Genomic DNA, 21392 nt, shown 5'->3' on the forward strand with positions numbered 1-21392 from the left:
CCATTGAAATTACATTGTGGAGCAGCCCTGGATCATTCAAGTCGTTGTCAACACCCCTTTATGGGACTCCCTCCACGGTCGAAATTACAACGTGGAGGGACCCTGAGGTGATGTCAAGTCATCAACACACCTTCATGGAACTCCCTCCACTGTCAAAATTACAATGTGGAGGGACCCTGATGTGTTGATGACTTGAATGTAAATAACAGCCACAAAATCAATTCCATAATCATAAGAAATCTCTACTAAAAGAAGAGTCCATTTTTATATTTCGGACCATATCAAAAGCATGTGTTTATGAATCACTAAATATATACAATCAATTCTGCTTTTAGTAAAGATTTTGTGTGATTATGAAATGGGTTTTGTGGCTTTCATTTACATACAGACCAGGTTGTAGCGAAACGAAAACAGTCAACCAATTCCACTATGGATCAGATGTGTGAAATTTCATCGTCGCCAACTTGTTGATTGCAATAGAGGCTGGCTCCAACTAAGGCTGGCCCCAACTAAGGCTGGCAGCTGGTGGCAACCAAGGCCGGTGGCAAATAAGGCTGGCAGCAACTGAGGATGGCAGCTGGTAGAAACTGAGGCAGGTGGGAAGAGACTCACTCTGCCATTGAAATTACATTGTGGAGCAGCCCTGGATCATTCAAGTCGTCGTCAACACCCCTTTATGGGACTCTCTCCACGGTCGAAATTACAACGTGGAGGGACCCTGAGGTGATGTCAAGTCATCAACACACCTTCATGGAACTCCCTCCACTGTCAAAATTACAATGTGGAGGGACCCTGATGTGTTGATGACTTGAATGTAAATAACAGCCACAAAATCAATTCCATAATCATAAGAAATCTCTACTAAAAGAAGAGTCCATTTCATATTTCGGACAATATCAAAAGCATGTGTTTATGACTCACTAAATATATACAATCAATTCTGCTTTTAGTAAAGATTTTGTGTGATTATGAAATGGGTTTTGTGGCTTTCATTTACATACAGACCAGGTTGTAGCGAAACGAAAACAGACAACCAATTCCACTATGGATCAGATGTGTGAAATTTCATCGTCGCCAACTTGTTGATTGCAATAGAGGCTGGCTCCAACTAAGGCTGGCTCCACCTAAGGCTGGCAGCTGGGAGCAACTGAGGCCGGTGGCAACTGAGGCTGGCAGCAACTGAGGATGGCAGCTGGGAGAAACTGAAGCAGGTGGGAAGAGACTCACTCCGCCATTGAAATTACATTGTTCAGGAGCCCTGGATCATTCAAGTCGTTGTCAACACCCCTTTATTGGACTCCCTCCACGGTCGAAATTACAACGTGGAGGGACCCTGAGGTGATGTCAAGTCATCAACACACCTTCATGGAACTCCCTCCACTGTCAAAATTACAATGTGGAGGGACCCTGATGTGTTGATGACTTGAATGTAAATAACAGCCACAAAATCAATTCCATAATCATAAGAAATCTCTACTAAAAGAAGAGTCCATTTTTATATTTCGGACCATATCAAAAGCATGTGTTTATGACTCACTAAATATATACAATCAATTCTGCTTTTAGTAAAGATTTTGTGTGATTATGAAATGGGTTTTGTGGCTTTCATTTACATACAGACCAGGTTGTAGCGAAACGAAAACAGACAACCAATTCCACTATGGATCAGATGTGTGAAATTTCATCGTCGCCAACTTGTTGATTGCAATAGAGGCTGGCTCCAACTAAGGCTGGCTCCAACTAAGGCTGGCCCCAACTAAGGCTGGCAGCTGGTGGCAACCAAGGCCGGTGGCAAATAAGGCTGGCAGCAACTGAGGATGGCAGCTGGTAGAAACTGAGGCAGGTGGGAAGAGACTCACTCTGCCATTGAAATTACATTGTGGAGCAGCCCTGGATCATTCAAGTCGTTGTCAACACCCCTTTATGGGACTCCCTCCACGGTCGAAATTACAACATGGAGGGACCCTGAGGTGATGTCAAGTCATCAACACACCTTCATGGAACTCCCTCCACTGTCAAAATTACAATGTGGAGGGACCCTGATGTGTTGATGACTTGAATGTAAATAACAGCCACAAAATCAATTCCATAATCATAAGAAATCTCTACTAAAAGAAGAGTCCATTTTTATATTTCGGACCATATCAAAAGCATGTGTTTATGAATCACTAAATATATACAATCAATTCTGCTTTTAGTAAAGATTTTGTGTGATTATGAAATGGGTTTTGTGGCTTTCATTTACATAGACCAGGTTGTAGCGAAACGAAAACAGACAACCAATTCCACTATGGATCAGATGTGTGAAATTTCATCGTCGCCAACTTGTTGATTGCAATAGAGGCTGGCTCCAACTAAGGCTGGCTCCAACTAAGGCTGGCAGCTGGTGGCAACCAAGGCCGGTGGCAAATAAGGCTGGCAGCAACTGAGGATGGCAGCTGGTAGAAACTGAGGCAGGTGGGAAGAGACTCACTCTGCCATTGAAATTACATTGTGGAGCAGCCCTGGATCATTCAAGTCGTTGTCAACACCCCTTTATGGGACTCCCTCCACGGTCGAAATTACAACGTGGAGGGACCCTGAGGTGATGTCAAGTCATCAACACACCTTCATGGAACTCCCTCCACTGTCAAAATTACAATGTGGAGGGACCCTGATGTGTTGATGACTTGAATGTAAATAACAGCCACAAAATCAATTCCATAATCATAAGAAATCTCTACTAAAAGAAGAGTCCATTTTTATATTTCGGACCATATCAAAAGCATGTGTTTATGACTCACTAAATATATACAATCAATTCTGCTTTTAGTAAAGATTTTGTGTGATTATGAAATGGGTTTTGTGGCTTTCATTTACATAGACCAGGTTGTAGCGAAACGAAAACAGACAACCAATTCCACTATGGATCAGATGTGTGAAATTTCATCGTCGCCAACTTGTTGATTGCAATAGAGGCTGGCTCCAACTAAGGCTGGCCCCAACTAAGGCTGGCAGCTGGTGGCAACCAAGGCCGGTGGCAAATAAGGCTGGCAGCAACTGAGGATGGCAGCTGGTAGAAACTGAGGCAGGTGGGAAGAGACTCACTCTGCCATTGAAATTACATTGTGGAGCAGCCCTGGATCATTCAAGTCGTCGTCAACACCCCTTTATGGGACTCCCTCCACGGTCGAAATTACAACGTGGAGGGACCCTGAGGTGATGTCAAGTCATCAACACACCTTCATGGAACTCCCTCCACTGTCAAAATTACAATGTGGAGGGACCCTGATGTGTTGATGACTTGAATGTAAATAACAGCCACAAAATCAATTCCATAATCATAAGAAATCTCTACTAAAAGAAGAGTCCATTTTTATATTTCGGACCATATCAAAAGCATGTGTTTATGAATCACTAAATATATACAATCAATTCTGCTTTTAGTAAAGATTTTGTGTGATTATGAAATGGGTTTTGTGGCTTTCATTTACATACAGACCAGGTTGTAGCGAAACGAAAACAGACAACCAATTCCACTATGGATCAGATGTGTGAAATTTCATCGTCGCCAACTTGTTGATTGCAATAGAGGCTGGCTCCAACTAAGGCTGGCCCCAACTAAGGCTGGCAGCTGGTGGCAACCAAGGCCGGTGGCAAATAAGGCTGGCAGCAACTGAGGATGGCAGCTGGTAGAAACTGAGGCAGGTGGGAAGAGACTCACTCCGCCATTGAAATTACATTGTGGAGCAGCCCTGGATCATTCAAGTCGTTGTCAACACCCCTTTATGGGACTCCCTCCACGGTCGAAATTACAACGTGGAGGGACCCTGAGGTGATGTCAAGTCATCAACACACCATCATGGAACTCCCTCCACTGTCAAAATTACAATGTGGAGGGACCCTGATGTGTTGATGACTTGAATGTAAATAACAGCCACAAAATCAATTCCATAATCATAAGAAATCTCTACTAAAAGAAGAGTCCATTTTTATATTTCGGACCATATCAAAAGCATGTGTTTATGAATCACTAAATATATACAATCAATTCTGCTTTTAGTAAAGATTTTGTGTGATTATGAAATGGGTTTTGTGGCTTTCATTTACATAGACCAGGTTGTAGCGAAACGAAAACAGACAACCAATTCCACTATGGATCAGATGTGTGAAATTTCATCGTCGCCAACTTGTTGATTGCAATAGAGGCTGGCTCCAACTAAGGCTGGCCCCAACTAAGGCTGGCAGCTGGTGGCAACCAAGGCCGGTGGCAAATAAGGCTGGCAGCAACTGAGGATGGCAGCTGGTAGAAACTGAGGCAGGTGGGAAGAGACTCACTCTGCCATTGAAATTACATTGTGGAGCAGCCCTGGATCATTCAAGTCGTCGTCAACACCCCTTTATGGGACTCCCTCCACGGTCGAAATTACAACGTGGAGGGACCCTGAGGTGATGTCAAGTCATCAACACACCTTCATGGAACTCCCTCCACTGTCAAAATTACAATGTGGAGGGACCCTGATGTGTTGATGACTTGAATGTAAATAACAGCCACAAAATCAATTCCATAATCATAAGAAATCTCTACTAAAAGAAGAGTCCATTTTTATATTTCGGACCATATCAAAAGCATGTGTTTATGAATCACTAAATATATACAATCAGTTCTGCTTTTAGTAAAGATTTTGTGTGATTATGAAATGGGTTTTGTGGCTTTCATTTACATAGACCAGGTTGTAGCGAAACGAAAACAGACAACCAATTCCACTATGGATCAGATGTGTGAAATTTCATCGTCGCCAACTTGTTGATTGCAATAGAGGCTGGCTCCAACTAAGGCTGGCTCCAACTAAGGCTGGCAGCTGGGAGCAACTGAGGCCGGTGGCAAATGAGGCTGGCAGCAACTGAGGATGGCAGCTGGGAGCAACTGAGGCAGGTTACTTGTGGCAACAGAGGCTGGTAGCTGGTTGCAACTCAGGTTGGAGGCAAATGAGGCTGTCGGCAACTGAGGCTGGAGGCAATTGAGGCAGGTGAGTAGCATAGGTAATAGGGGTTCTGCCGCAACCCCACTGGAGCCAGATTTATATACCTATACCACCACTACAGAGGGAATTTTTTATGCAAAAATGACTATGCGATTCAACGATAGTCATGATATTAAGCTAAATTGACTCTAGCTCACCACTACAGATGGAATTTTTTATGCAAAAATGATGATGCGATTCAACGATAGTCATGATTCGTATTAAAAGAAATATCAATATTAATTAATAATGAATAAAATTTAAAGCCCACAAGGATATTGGAAAGGTGTAGGAGCAATAAAAAAATTAGCCACCGCGGCTAAGGTATCTAAAGATGTGGTCAAGGATTGGTTAAAGAAACAGGCGATGTGGCAAATATATTTACCAGCACCGCATTATATACCGAGGAAGAAGTTTGATATTTTTACAACGAATAAAGTTCATCAGGCTGACCTCTTGTTTCTTCCCCATGATAAGGTAAGACGCAAAACGTATAAATACGCTTTAACCGTAATGGATGTGGCTAGTCGATACAAAGAGGCTGAGCCATTAACCTCGAAAGATTCAACAGAAGTAGCTAATGCACTGAGTCGCATATATAAACGCGGACCACTAAAATGGCCTAAGCTATTTCAAGTAGATCCTGGTCGTGAGTTTATGGGATCAGTAACTAAACTGTTAACAAAGAACGATGTCGAAATCAGGCATGGTGAAAAAGAGGCCCAACGTAGTCAAGCTATCGTTGAAAGATTTAACAGGACATTAGCGGAACGTTTGTTTGGCTATCAGTATGGGATCGAAATGAAATCCGAACGATTGAGATCAACCGAATGGGTGACACGATTATCAGCTGTTGTATCAGCCCTGAATAATGAAGTAACGAGATAAATCGGGAAGAAACCATCCGATGCGATTAAAATGAAATCTGTGACTTCCAAATCTTCAGGACCGAGGAGAGGCAAAGAACAAAAACTTCTGGATAGAGTAAGCATAAGATATTTATACCAGCCCGGTGAACTCGAAGGAGGCCTACGTCGCGCAACAATCCGATTTGGTCTCTTAAGACATATAACATTAGTCGATTAGTTATGAAAGAAGGAGAGCCTATTCTTTATTATCTTAAAGATGGACCGGGCAGGGCATTTGTACGAGAAGAGTTGCTCATAGTTCCCAACGATACAGTATTACCACCCTAAATAACCATAAGCGTAGGTAGTTACACCATCCTTATCAATCCATCTCTTTGTATCTAAGGGGGATAATGATGTCTTGTTCATTCTTAATCCATATATCCTGTAATTGTAACTTCTTAAAGAGTTCATCTCGTGTTTGAACGTTCTACCGTTGAATACCACATACTTCTTAACGCCCTTAGCTTTTCTTATCTCTCCATTATCAGACTTCTTTATAGAATACATCTTAGGTCTTAATCCGACATACTCCGCTATAGGAGTCCCAGCACATTCATCCTTCATCTTACCTAACACCTTTTTATTTACTACGCTGTGCAGTGGATTATCTTTTGGGTAATCGCTCGTGTCGTACATATCTATTTTTTCTGCCATATCTTTATATACATCCTCGGTTTGTATTTCCATCAACAAAGAATCTGTGTCGGTATATAACACCTCGCATCTATCGCCGTATTGTTTCTTAAGTTCGTTGTAATAAAAGTCATACATTAAGTGTTTTGACAAGTCGAGAATACTCATACCGACGTACACCGGTCTGTTGAATTTTATATTACTCTTCTGCATATGCAATTTGGCTAAGTCGTTATCAAATATCTTGCTTCTGTTAAAAGCCGGACTGGCTATAAGTTTCCTGAGTCTTTCTTCCTCATTAGACCTGACTAATTTAACATCAACAAGCTTCCTTAGATTCTCCATAGTTTTACCAAATACTGAGTTATTCATGAGCTTATATAGATTCTTTTCAAAATCGCTGGTAGCTATCTTTCTTAAATCTGTGTTCAGCCTTATATAGGGCTCCATCCAAGGACTTTGATCAAACTTTGGAACTCTCTGTATTTTCTTTAGTTTCATACCTAACGATAGATATAACTGGAGATTTCTGTAGTGAACTATATATTTTGTCTTATCCATCAGATTTGGTACGAGTTTTTCTAGGTTAGCTAACCTTGTATTACCCATCAAGGAGTGTTGATATTCCGACATCCAATCTTTATTAACCATTAATCTTTCTGGAGCTAGCGGATAACTGTTATGGTCTTTATGTAACGAATTTGGATATTCCAAGTCAACTTCTAGTATGTACCCTTTATTCACATCATTCACATTGATATCATTGACCCACTCAAAACCACCCATGGGTAAAGGTTGACTCATAGCCCATCCATACAAATTGTTGGCGTCGAGATATAATATGTGCGAGTCGGGTTTACTCGGATCATATCCTTCCACTAATTTATTATCAGCTACCATCGATATACCACCTCTTAATCCTTTCTCAATAAACAAGTGCATATCGTAATCTGTGAGTAGTTTTAGTTCTACACCGGTCTTCTTCAACAATGCATCCCACGATAGTCCGGGACTGGAATAGTACCATGCCGGATCCAAGCCGTATTGTTTTAAACATGTCTTTGTAAATATCTCCAATATATCGGCGAGTAACAGTACATCCGTTTTTAAGTACAGATCGTGATAATCACCTAAATTCTTACAACCTAATTTATCCCACACCATCAGAGCGTGTTCATAATCGGCATCGGTTATTTTAGATTCTGTCAAGTTACTATAGAATGATTCAAGAGGTGGTAATTTAGTTTCGTCGAATCAAGACCAATCATCCATATATTCATAAGGATATACACCTTTTCTCAGCAACAAATGACGCGTTAACCTATCGGTATATTGATTTGTTATCGCAAAGTCATCGGGATTGTTCGCATTAGCTAAATTGTCCAGGGAAGATAACAAAAACTGTACGGAGTCTATAAATCTAAGCCCATTACTTTGCTTTATTCTGGCTTTCCCATCCTTGTCCGTATAATGTACAGTTTTAGTCAACGAGAACGATATGTATTTTTCCATATTGTTAGGAATGCACGTTAAGCCACCGTCGGTCTTTGAGATAGCTTGCATAATGAGATGTGAATCGTATCCTCTAAGGTTATGAAACACAACAGGGATGGGTATCGTTTGAGAATTCATTTTTAGTTTCAAGTTACACTCGTTATGTGCGGCTCCCCGATAATTACCCGTGACGTGGCAATGATCTCTTACGGAATCCCCATTCAGGGGTTTATTATAAACATGACAACTCGTTGACTTCTTATAGGCCCTCCAATCATCCCTTGTCATACACATGGGTTTCTTACGCGATAAATTTTCCCTGATTATTCTCTCTTCGTTTTGTAGATATTCTAGGAACTTTCCCGCTGCATCGGGACCTCTGTAAATCACAGGCGGGTTTGTTTTCCCATCATACCTTACAACTATATATCCAAACACACAAGGAATATGTTCTTGAGTTTTGTACGTAAAACTACTATCTAGATTATTGCGTTCAGTATTTTCTATAGGTTTGATAAGCGCTTCGAAGATGGCGTAAATTACGTACGGTACTGGCATTTGATTACAATAATGTTCAAATTTTAATATATTTTTCCCCTCTTTAGGCATATCGATCCTGATAGCAGTCTGTCCAACACCTCTACAGTCTTCTTTATGCTTCCAATAGATCTTGTCTGCTGTACCCATGCAGGCATCTTTCGCAGAAATATTTCTTTCCCTTATATTTAGTTTGATCGTATAATAGCCTGTTAAAACTCTTTATCCATGTATAATGATATTTTCCATCTTTTTCGATCAGAAATGAATTGATTCTGGGAATATGTTCTGGAGCGGAGCTTATCCTGTGTACAACGATTCCTTTAGAAGAATGTCCGAAAACATATATAGCTAAATTATTTTGCTTTTCCACCTTATCAATTTGTAATACTGGTGTAGGTTCGTCTATACCATCGAAGTTGAGTCCATCGTTTTGGGGATAGCTAGAAGGTCTATTTGCAATTTTAGAATCTACGGGGAACAATGCAGATCTTATCATCATTCTTAAACAGTCATCGGATTTATTTTTTACATTAATTATGGCTTTTTTCTTTTTATAATATGGGAGTAAATCTATATAAGATCCACCTTTGAAGGGCATATAATTTGCTATATCTAAATATAAACTATCGATTTTATCCACACCCCAACCGGACCTCCATTAGTCCAGCGTTCTAAAGTTTCCTGTATCCCTTGAATTGATGTATCTTTTGATGCGTTTATAGTATCGGATTCGGTTATAACTTCTTGATTGCTTCGGAAATATGGTTCAGTATATTCAGTGCTATCATCTGTGTTACTTTTACTCAATGACATTTTAATCGTCAGCTGGTATTTTATACTATGTAAATCATCTAACTCCTCGTTAATTTTACTCGATATGATGGGCTTAACATCATTAATATCCATCTTCCAACCTCTTAGATATTTACCAACGCCGGCGGATGTTGGTACAAATTTTAATTCTTGTTGTTGATTATTATCAACATTATGTTGTTGATTATTATCTAGTAAAGCGATCAATTCAGCTTTTCTCATTCGAGAATAACCTCTCAGCCCACTGTTTTTTGCTTGAGCTTTGAGTTCTCAAACAGTCTGGAGTTTGTTGTATTCCAAACTGAGTAAATTGATCAATTCAGCTTTTCTCATTCGAGAATATCCACGTAGACCACGTTGCTTTGCTAAAGCTTTCAGCTCTCTGACAACATAAGTCATTGTGATATATAAATACATGTGAACTAATGTCTAATTGGTTTGAATTCTACCCAATCTATTTATCTCATTTTGGTAAGCCTTTTTCCTCTCATAAATAATTTGAAACCGTTTCTTGTCAGCACCATGACTCTTACATAAACAGTAACTACCTTTGACCCCAATCCCACATACAGAACACGAATAATTAATGTGCCCTTTTCTAATTGCAATGGAGTGGATTCCACAAAAATCCTACATACAGCTCTTTCCACAAGTTTGTGATCGGCCCATGCATATGAATTTACATGTTGATGTGCCTCTCGCCATTGTGATAAATATACACTTCTAGTATCATTTGTCTAAATACATGCCCAGCCTAACATCTCCACTGGTGATTTATTGATTAGCAGTTGGAGCGCCGCCCTAACTAGGTCATGGTTTATGCGTAGTTATTGTGTAACCTAAAATCATCACAGCAGTCAATCCCAACATGATAAATTTTATCTCGCGGTTTTTCTGAGCCTCTGACAGTGTATAAAACTGACTCATTGTTGGTTTTGGCATAGGATCAAGTTTTTTCCCATAAATAAGGAAGTATTCGTGCATGGCAGATTCGACATCCTTAAATGTTTGAATTGAATGTCCCTGTCTACGCAGTTCTTCATGAATAAAATCTAATCTCTCTATTCTCCGTCGGGTCCATTGTGACTGGGCTGCTTCGAGTTGTTCTAATGCTTTATTATGTCTTTTCTGCTCCTCTTCAACTTCTTTAGCGTTTGATTCCCTCATACTAGAAAATAAAAAATTACTCCCCGAAAAAGCTAGAGCATTAACAATAGCTCCACTGACCATCATCGCAATTGATGCCATGTTTATATGAATATAAAATATTCAAATGTTCAATAATATAAAATATTCAAATGTTTAATTACTTCATTATATCTTCCGGGATAAGCCCTTGTTTGATGAGCATGTCTTTTGTAGACATAGCCAATCCAATATCAAGAATGACCATACCGATATCATAACCATTAAAATCTAGCTTGGGAGGTGTGGCTTTAGTAATCATTTTAGCTATACGTGCATAGCCAATGGCCAAGCCGCTGACCACCGCTGAATGATACGTTGCGTTTACCAACATTTTACCATCTGTAACTGGAGTAGTCATGCTTCTTATAGCATTATATGAGGGCTAACCTATAATTGAACTTGTTGTTGTGACATCGGGGGTGACGTTTTCTCTTCTCCGGTCTTATAAAACAACCATACAGCCGCTATAGCAACAACTCCTACTAGTGCCCAAGTTTTAATCGGATCAATATTTGAATTATTCTTTAGTTTCGCTTTCCGCGCCAGCCCGCCCATCCTACCAGCCGCGATTTTTTTTTGGTTCTTCCTCGTAACTCTGGCTTGTTTTTGTGTTTGTGGTATTTCCTCATTCTCTATCTGTTGTGCAATCGGGGTTATTATTTCCTCGTATACAATCTGTTGTGGTGTCACTTGTTGAGTCTCCATTATTATTAAGTGGGCACGTATGTTTAAATTGACAATACCTAGCCATTATTAAAGCTGTAGTGAGTGGAGCTAAGAACATTCCGTATCTATGATAAAACTCACAGCTCACTGAGCTTATAGCGTGTTCGATGAATGGGTCTTTCTCGAGGGATACATGCGATGTTCTGCCGGGATAGGAAGAAACGTACTAGCTACAACTGTGTATAGTTGTAATATAGCCGATCCTATCGTTTTAGTCATGGTAGCTCCCAGTCTAGACTCGTAACGAGCGTACAGTTTTTTAATTTCTTCGTCGGTCATGTTATCAATTTTTTCGATGGTATAATTTTCCCCCAAATATTGGGAACATTTTCCACCGGCTACCAAAGCTGCGAGTCTTTCTCTATGTTTATCTAAAGATTTATCTGTCATAGGTTCTACTGCATGTTGATGTGTATGTTGATCAGATTCTTTGAGCATTTGTTTGATGAGTTTGTCGCATTCCATAATGTAATACCTAAGGAGATATTTAAGTCTAACATAATATAATATGACATATCCAATAAAGCCAGTAATAATAAACTGTTGCGAAAGAATGAGGATTTCAAACCACATTATGTCATATTAACCGCTAATGTTCAATGTATCGTATTTTTTCGATATATTTGCTATAATTTTGCTACATTTGCTATAATTTTGCCATATTTGCTATAATTTTTGCCATATTTGCTATAATTTTGCTATAATTGTGCTTAGCAGTTGCTATATTTACCATATTTTTGCTATAATTTTGCTATAATTTGCTAAGCAATTGCATAAGCAGCTGGTTGATCGGTTTTTAATACGAGTTTACAGTGCTTCGTTGCCGCTAACAGTTTTCTGACTATCTCGTTCGAGCTTGGTAGAAAAAACATCATTTTCGCGTAAACATTCCTCGAATGAATCTCGGTCTTTGCAATGAAACAGGGCTACCCATTTGGTCTGCTCTCTGAGATCTTTCAGGACAGAGTTGTATTTTTGAGTAAGTACCCAAACGCTATGCTGAGTATGCCGACTGGATAATACTAAATATGAAAGCATAGTCTTGTAAACGATCGCCCGGATCGACTCTGTGTACCCCATCGTCATTCATTACCCAATCTCTCGATAGATATGTTTTATTAACGCTTATAGTTGGGCACAGAATAATAATATGATCGAAAACGTCCCGATAATGACTTTCTAAAATATCTAGAATAAAAGCTGTTTTTCCACAACCCGTTTGCCCGCATATGATAGCGCAGTGCGGTTCTTCAGGTAAAAGATTATTAATAGATTGCTTGCATGAATCGTCCATTCTGTATATTAAGTTGAGCATCCATAATCACATACAAATATATGTTTAATTTACCAGCGGATTCCTGGAGCTTTGTTATCTGCATAGTAACAAGCTCGCTGGCATTTTCTATTCTCTGCCCACTGCCGTGTAGTTGGTCATCGTCCGTTGTTTGCATGTCGAGCCATAGCGCGTACTTCGTGGTGAGGTATTCACCCATCGATACACCCCCGAGAGACAGATCTTTCACGATCGCGTTAACTTCTGGGCTTCGTTTTATAGAAGGGAGTTTTTTAATCTTATCCCACTGTTGATACGCTAGGAATGTTGATTAGGAATGCCCTCGATAGTCAATTCTACTTTTGTAATCTTGGGATTGTAGAACTTCTCGGTATTTCTTTTAAATGCATCGGAGGGGTCCTCGAACAACATTAAAATACCCTTCAACGACCTCGTGGGGACTTTTAGATTGATATTCCACGTCTTTTCTTTTTTGTTCCTCGGGATCTTTGATCTTTCAATGTCGAGGCACGCGATCGTACAAAATAGCTAAACTTCCTGTATACTGGTTACGAATTTGTCTGGCTAATTCGGGATCTGTTATCACATCATACCCCAGCGAGATATTGTCAATGGAATAGCTAGCATCTTCAGCAGCTCTGATTACTCTACCGTAGTCAATAAAAGTTAGTTCGTATTCTAACCTATCGCCTAGGGATGCTTGATAAAAGGGCATGTGGGAATCTAGTAATTCAAAGTCGAGCGGAATATAGAATCGGCTACCTAATGCGCCGGCAACAGCGAGATCTTTTACGACGGTATTATCACCATTTTCAGCACCCACACGCAGTCTCAATGTGTTCCGATTACAAATACCTTGGTACTGTAAGTTTTCCCGCTCTTTATCCGTTCTCCAGAGATCCATGTAACAATAGTATACATCGCTATTGTCAATACTCAAAACGTCATTACCTCTAATTTTAATCGCGTTTTTCTTAACGATAGCACGACCTATGTTCTGAACGGGCTCCCTGTTAACATTGGTAGAAGTCAAACTAATCGTAAATGCTAGTCAGACAGTTCCCGGAACTAACACATCGTGTGCGCCGAGATTAGGAAAGCGAACCAGAAGCGTTTGATTCTGATCGATGGTACTCGGGTTATTAGTTATAGTTACAGACTGACGAATTGCTTTGACCCCTAATGGATCTCAAAGTCTACGTTGTGGGTTTAACTTGCGTCCGTATTGCGAAGACATTGTTATATTGAAATTATGTAACCTTATGTTTAATATAAAATAGATGATTTTAATCTAGATGATTTTGATAACCCTAGTACAATCGAAGAGGGTCCTGATGAAACCAGCTTTGGTGGCATGAATCTTAACGATGAACTTTTACAATCAACTGTGAATAATTATTACAATACCTTTAAAGAAACCCCAATTGGTCGTGACTATTCAAAGTTTGAATTAGATAGTAAAGGAATATTGCGACTGCGTGGCGCTCCGGATATTGATCTTATGAATTCTCATACTCGTAAGCCCCTAGCCTTGCCTTCGATAGCCGCTAAACACGGCATCAGCACTGTTCGTGATGAATTAGGTTTTGTGGACTACTCACGACGAGAAAAACTTTCCGCGAAGACTACTAAGGTTCTTCGGACTGTGCGTGATGTACTCGGTAACATAGATAATTTGGAAGAAAGCTCGAAGGTGGCCTCGGACGGACTAGGAGAAACCTTGGATACCTACTACGATAATTCCACGTTACAGGTACCATCCTCAGAGTTCAGTATTAGGGAATTACGAGGTCTTGACAAGGCAATGCAAACAATGCGGGGAGAACTCATCAATAATATAGCCAAGCTGTCTGAAATCGACAAGCATATAGCTTATGAGAAGACAAAACTTAAACAGGCGGGTGATGAATTCAGTAGACGTCACGTTGCAGAAAGATTGCGTAAAGACAAAAGATCGGCCCACCTCGAAGCAGCTTCCAGTAATAGAAAGGCACTTCGTTCACAAATCAGTCGAATTCGAGAAACTATCGATCAAGTCCTCAACGATGACACTACACTGGCCGATAAAATTAAAACATTGTTCAGAGAACAGGGGATAACCATTGCCAGTATTTTAACCGCGTTGGGATTTATTATATCGACTTTGACTCTCGCGTTAACCGGTGGCACAGGTGGTACAGGAGGTGGTACACCGCCTAGGTCGGATGGTATAAAAGAGTGGATAAAAAAGCTTTTAAAAGCATTAGGTTCAGCACTGGGAATGCTCGCTGGGAAAGCCGCGTCTGCACTTCCCGGTATAATAGGGAGTATTGTTTCCTGGCTCTTGAATTTATTAGCTAAGACCACCACTTGGCTTAGTCAAAACTTGTGGGCACTGATCGTAGCAATTGCAGGGCTGTTGTACGTATCCACTAAGAACTATTTAACCAAATCATGAGTAAACCAGCCGCGACTCCACCTACTATAAGCGCTGTTTTTTCATCGATATGTTGTTGATTTTTAGCTACAATATGCGGTGGCACTTGTGGTTGTGCGTCAGTAGATGGTTGTGGTGTCTGTGGCTTGACTATTCCTGTTTTGCCTGTGTTTGTTTGCGTTATTAATTCGGTGTTAATATCTGAATTTATACCTGGTATTTGTTGATCGGTAGCAATAACAATTTTATTATTATAGCCTATCACTTGACCGATATTAAGTTCCATATTACTCGGAGACATGTATAGTCCCGGCGCATAAACGTAGTCTACTTTGGATTGAGCGTACTGTAATACATCTTGATAACGTTTTATAGAAGATGGTATGTCAACTGGTGAATTAATAGCATCCTCCACGTTTGCGACAAACTGTTTTTGCGCATCGAGCGCCGTCCCAGAACCAATAATGGACCGGTGTATGGGCACCGAGAATTGCCCATACATAAGTTCTTATTGATTCATTAACTCTTACAACTCCTGGGTTAGTAAAATTATTTTCTGCTTTATCATTAAGAAATTCATTCCAAGCGTTTGCGGTATCATTCAATTGTACAAATTTTGTACAAACCACCCTTAAAACTCATAAGAGAACCTCTCCAATCGTTACTCGAAAGTTCCCAGCTATGATTAAGATTATGCAATCTTACAAAAAGATTGTTTTTCTGTAACAACTTAAATGGATCGAATGGTTGATGAGTTTTTTTAACTAAATCATCGCTTTCTTCTTTAACAGTTTTTTGTCCGCTGTACGGAACACCTAGACCATGGTTAATTCGTTTAATACGCCAATCTTTACTCGTAGAAATATTAAATTCCTGACAAATGCGTTCATACGCGAACCTATTGTACGGATTATTTGATGCATTCCATGCTCGATCCTGCGGTAATGGAGCACTAATTTCTTTAAGTATACGTCTAATCTGATAGTACACGTGAAATGATAAAACAGACTTATTTAGTTCAAATCCTGGGGCATAAAGAGATACACCACATCCTGTTGTGGCACACCATATGGCAAAGTTTAACTGATTCTGCCAAAATTGCATCGGATTGTGGAACCAATCGTGCACCATTTTATCGCTAAATGGTTCTATGGTTCTATAAATGTAAAACTTGTCACTTACTACAAGTATCTTGGAGTAATTTTCTCCTCAAGGCTAATCTGGTCAACGGCCTGTAAAAGCCTAGCATCACAGGCTTCTAAAGCCACTAGAGCCATTTATCATGCTTTCAAAAGAAATATCTATATAACATTCAAAACAGCTTGTACAATGTTTGATTGTAAGATTGCTCCTATATTACTTTTTGGGGCTGAAATCTGGGGGGCAAAATATTATGAATGTATAGAAAAAGTACATACGTCCTATTTTAAAAATTATCTTTGTATCAGAAAATATGCCTCTAATAAAGCTATTCTTGGTGAAACTGGGCGATTAAATATGTTCGTGTTTTGCAAAATAAGGGTACTTAAATACTGGTTGAGATTGCTACTATGAACCCATGTCGATATCCAAAACAATGTTACAATCTACTTAAACAGTTAGATGATAATGATAAACACACCTGGGTGTCTGATGTAAGATATATTTTGTTTTCTTCAGGCTTCTCATTTGTATGGATCTCTCAACATATTGGTGATGAAAATCTATTTTTACTAAAAATAAAACAAAGGCTGATTGATATGTATTCACAAGAGTGGCATGACTATTTCTTCATCAAAATATCTGTCACATTATGCAAATTTGAAATCACTTTTACAGCCAGAATTTTACATCAATAATCTCACGAATAAATCACTCAGGAGAGCATATTGTAAATTCAGAATATCGCCAACGGTTTTAAGATTAACAGTGCTACGAAAGTTAAAACATACAAATGAAGACTTGAGTCTATATCTATGTACCCACTGTAAAGGGAGGCAATTAGAGGATAAATTTCATGTTTTGTTTATATGTTCAAAATATTCTTCTGTCAGAAACCACTATTTGCCTTGGTTATCCAATGTCCACCATGATAATTACAGTTTATGTAATCTACTCAACTCCAAAAATATCAACATTGTAAAGGCTTTGTCCTTATACTTAAATCATGTATTTAATGTGAAATAAGACTACCTGTATTTATTTTCCTGACACCCCGTGAAGCAGCAATTATTGTAATTGTACTCTAGGCCACATGGCCCAAAATACTGAATAAAGAATCTTGAATCTTGATAGCTGACATATTCAAGCAGGCAGATAAACACAGACACACAAAACACTGGCAGAGGTATATATCTAAATCATGTTGGTGGATCACATTATGAAGTGGTTGTTTGTGTGAACACAGTTGATGCCTTGAGAAACTTGTGTACAGACAAATAGTGTGACAAATATTTGAATATCAGTGCTTGTAAAAGGAGAAACTGCTAGAAACATGCCAGATTTGCTACAGACTGATAACACCCTATCAAAAACAGAGGTGCTTCAGATACTAAATGACTCTCAGATCAATGAATGAGGAACATGCTGATGTTTTCTATAAAATAAGACAATGGTATTTGTATAAAAAGCAAAGGTAAAAATGCATTTAACCTACTTCTGACTGCTAACCCTCATTCACAATTATCCAGATGATATCTCTGTACTTTTGGTAGCTCCAACTGGTATTGCAGCATTTAACATTCATGCATCCACAATACACAGTGCGCTGTCCTTTGGAATTGATGCAAAAGTGCCATACCAGCCACTTGGTGAGGAACAGATCAATAGTCTGTGAGCAAAGCTGCAAAATATTCATATTCTTATCTACAATAAAACAAGTGCAAAAGTGACACGCTCACTAATACCCCCGACCCGCCTAGTGTGTCAGTAGTTACAAATTAAATAGCTAGGATAGGGTTAGGCAGGGTTCCCCCTAGACTCCAATATCTGAGAGTCACCTTGACTCAGCCTATGAATTTTTGGGAGTCAAAAATATTTTTTGAGAGTCAAATGTTTTATTGTATGATTAATGAAATTTAAAGTGTTCACTGTTAATGTTACACTTAAAGTTAAGTATCTTTTAAATATTATATGTCTTTAGTTTAAGTTAACAAGTGCTTATTAATGTTCTCAGCTGATTGTACTACAGAGAAATAAAGGATATATGAATGAAAAACAAAGTTTGTTGATTTTATTTTTTCACAATCTTTAATTACTTCACAGGTCATGAAACAATTTACAGTGACACTAATACAGGATGAATAAATAACATCAGTCTCAACCGTGAGACATAATTTTTAATCATGGATGGATATTAAAATACATTTCATGTCAGATTATAATTAAATACCACTAACTCATTTCCATCTTTTATCTAGTTATCTTGTATTATCTATCAACAGTGAAGTTGAACTGAAGAATTGTGAACACTCGTAATATTTTCTGGTTGAATACAGTTTGTTAGCAACAACAAACACACCCAAAGCTTTTCATTTCGTATATACCATATTTATTTGTGTATAATACACACTCATGTATAATACGCACCCCTAATTATGGGCAATTAAATCCTGAAAAAAATATCTCTCGTGTATAATACGCACAGACTTTTCTTCAGTCTCATTTCAGGCTGTCATGATCCATCATCGGAAATAGCATAAAAAATCTGAATTGAATTACGCAAGTTAATCCTGTTGTTACACTATCTGGTAATAAAAATGTGTTCTCTGTATATCTGACCTTATGTTTGTCATCTATTTTATTAATTTTATTTAAAATTTCATTCAATAATGTTTACCTAAATTTCGGCAAAAACATGTGTCCCTCAGATACTTACAACTTTCTGTTTACCCCGTTCCATAGGTTCCGCTTAACCACATACTGTGACCGAGCCAAATCACATAATTCACCGCAACAATGATAATATTTTCTTCTGTTTCATTTTTTACGAGTCTACACATCTAGATAAACATATGTCATGGTTAACTTTTAGTGAGAAAATATGCCGAAACGTGAAAAACCTTGTCCATTTGCGGAGTTTTCCTTTGTTTACATCACATGCTGTCATCGAAGCCACACGGAGTGTGAGAGTTACGTTCACTTTGATGAATAAACATATTTTGTCGTGTACCTGACAGTCGCACAGTTTTAGTAGCATATCTATATAATTATGCAAAACAATATGTAAAGCCCCCGGCTGTTCTGATTTTAGCGTTTGTTTTAAAACGAGAGAAAAGTCTGGTCATGTGACAGGCTTTGCAAATTAGCCTGTGGCAGTGGTGTTATGCGAAGTTATGTTACATCTAAAAACGACGATTAATTAAAAAAAAGACGTAAATTTTAAGGCGTTTGCATATATTGTCTTCGGAAAATGTTTATAAATTAAGTTCAGGTGAGTAGTTGTAATATTTTCATTCCAAAGCTGGTAAACAACAACATAGATATTTTGAAATTGCGTCAGTCATGACGCAGTCATTTATTTCTGGACAGATTTTTCATTTATTGAAAGTCATATATATGCAAGAATTCTGCGTCAAGGGAAACCCTGGTTAGGGTTTGAAAAATTCATAAAAAAATGGAAAATTAATTAAAACAATTTTTTTCTTTTGACTGCTCCCCTCCATATGACACAGATTATATGTACTAAGTTTGAGATGAATCCCCTGAATAGTTAAAGAGAAATCGTGCGGACGAAGGTTTCGGACGGACGTTAGGGTTTGAAAATACATTAAAAAAATGGAAAATTAATAAAAACATTTTTTTTTCTTTTGACTGCACCCCTTCATATGACACAGATTAAATGTACTAAGTTTGAGATGAATCCACAGAATAGTTTAAGAGAAATCGCGCGGACAAAGTTTTCAGACGGACGTTAGGGTTTGAAAAATTCATTAAAAAATGGAAAATTAATAAAAACATTTTTTTCTTTTGACTGCAACCCTTCATATGACACAGATTAAATGTACTAAGTTTGAGATGAATCCACTGAATAGTTTAAGAGAAATTGCGCGGACAAAGTTTTTGGACGGACGTTAGGGTTTGAAAAATTCATCAAAAAATGGAAAATTAATAAAAACAATTTTTTTCTTTTGACTGCACCCCTTCATATGACACTGATTATATGTACTAAGTTTGAGATGAATCCACTGAATAGTTTAAGAGAAATCGCGCGGACAAAGTTTTCAGACAGACGGACAGACGGACAGACGGAATCTTGGTATAACTATATACCCCCAACATTTTGTCGGGGGTATAAAAATCAGTGGTTGATCACAAGCTGTTATCATACATTCATGGTAGACTGAGACAGATGAAACAAACTGATTATTCCCCAATTGGAAATGTATCTGTAATTGGTGTTGGAGACTTGTTTCAGTTAACACCATTATATGATGGAAGAAATGGATATGACACATGGAATGATAATTTTTCTATTGCAGCATTGACCAAGCTCATGAGACAAAAAAGACCCTGCATTTGCACAATTGTTGCATTAATTATACAAACACAGAAAAGGTCAGAGCTTCTTTAAACAAGTGATATAGATATGCTCAAACAACAAGAAACTGGTGAAGATGATCCAGATTGCATTCACATTTTTGCAACAAATGCTCAAGTTGATGAATTCAGTATCACTGCTTTACATTCCAAATGCTCAGATCCAATTTCCATTGAGGCACAAGATTACTCACGAAACTCAAAAAAGGGGAAACTTGAAAAAAGAGGAACACCTCAAGAGAGAGTTTATAACTCAGTGTACAAGTCTGAGTGTTGCACTGGTTGCTCATGTGATGATCACAAAAACAGAGCTACAGATGAGCTGTGTATTTACGTAAAATACCCCCCAAAACTATTCAAAACCAAATTACTTTCAATTAACTTGCGTACAAAAACGCATGCCCAATAAAGCTTTTTCAGCATGCATACAACAGAGCTAATTTCCAAAACACAATTACGAGCTTATTTACTTTCTGAGTCAAGCCTATACTTAGAACTGTTACATGCATCTAAAATATTATATCATTTTTTTTCAAATCTTAAAATGCTTACTCATTTTGGTAAAAAACCAATAAAGTGATGAATAGATGAGTGAAAAAATATTGGTTACCCAATGAAAATTGTAATAACCCAATTAAAATAGAAACCTTCGAGTAAAACGACAATTGCTCAAAAAGTCATCGGGAGCTTTGCCACTGACAAATTAGTAGCACGGTAGAGATGATGAGACAATTGTTGCAAATCCCACAAATCCCAGCCACATGATGTGTAGCAAGAGATGCACCTACTTTTCAAAAGGTACAATATATCCAACAATTCATCAGTATGAACATCAAAGCCATTGAATATGTAACCCA

The sequence above is a fragment of the Haliotis rufescens genome, unplaced genomic scaffold (assembly GCF_023055435.1).
Source record: "Haliotis rufescens isolate VD_foot unplaced genomic scaffold, xgHalRufe1.0.p SCAF_16, whole genome shotgun sequence".
Classification (NCBI taxonomy): domain Eukaryota; kingdom Metazoa; phylum Mollusca; class Gastropoda; order Lepetellida; family Haliotidae; genus Haliotis; species Haliotis rufescens.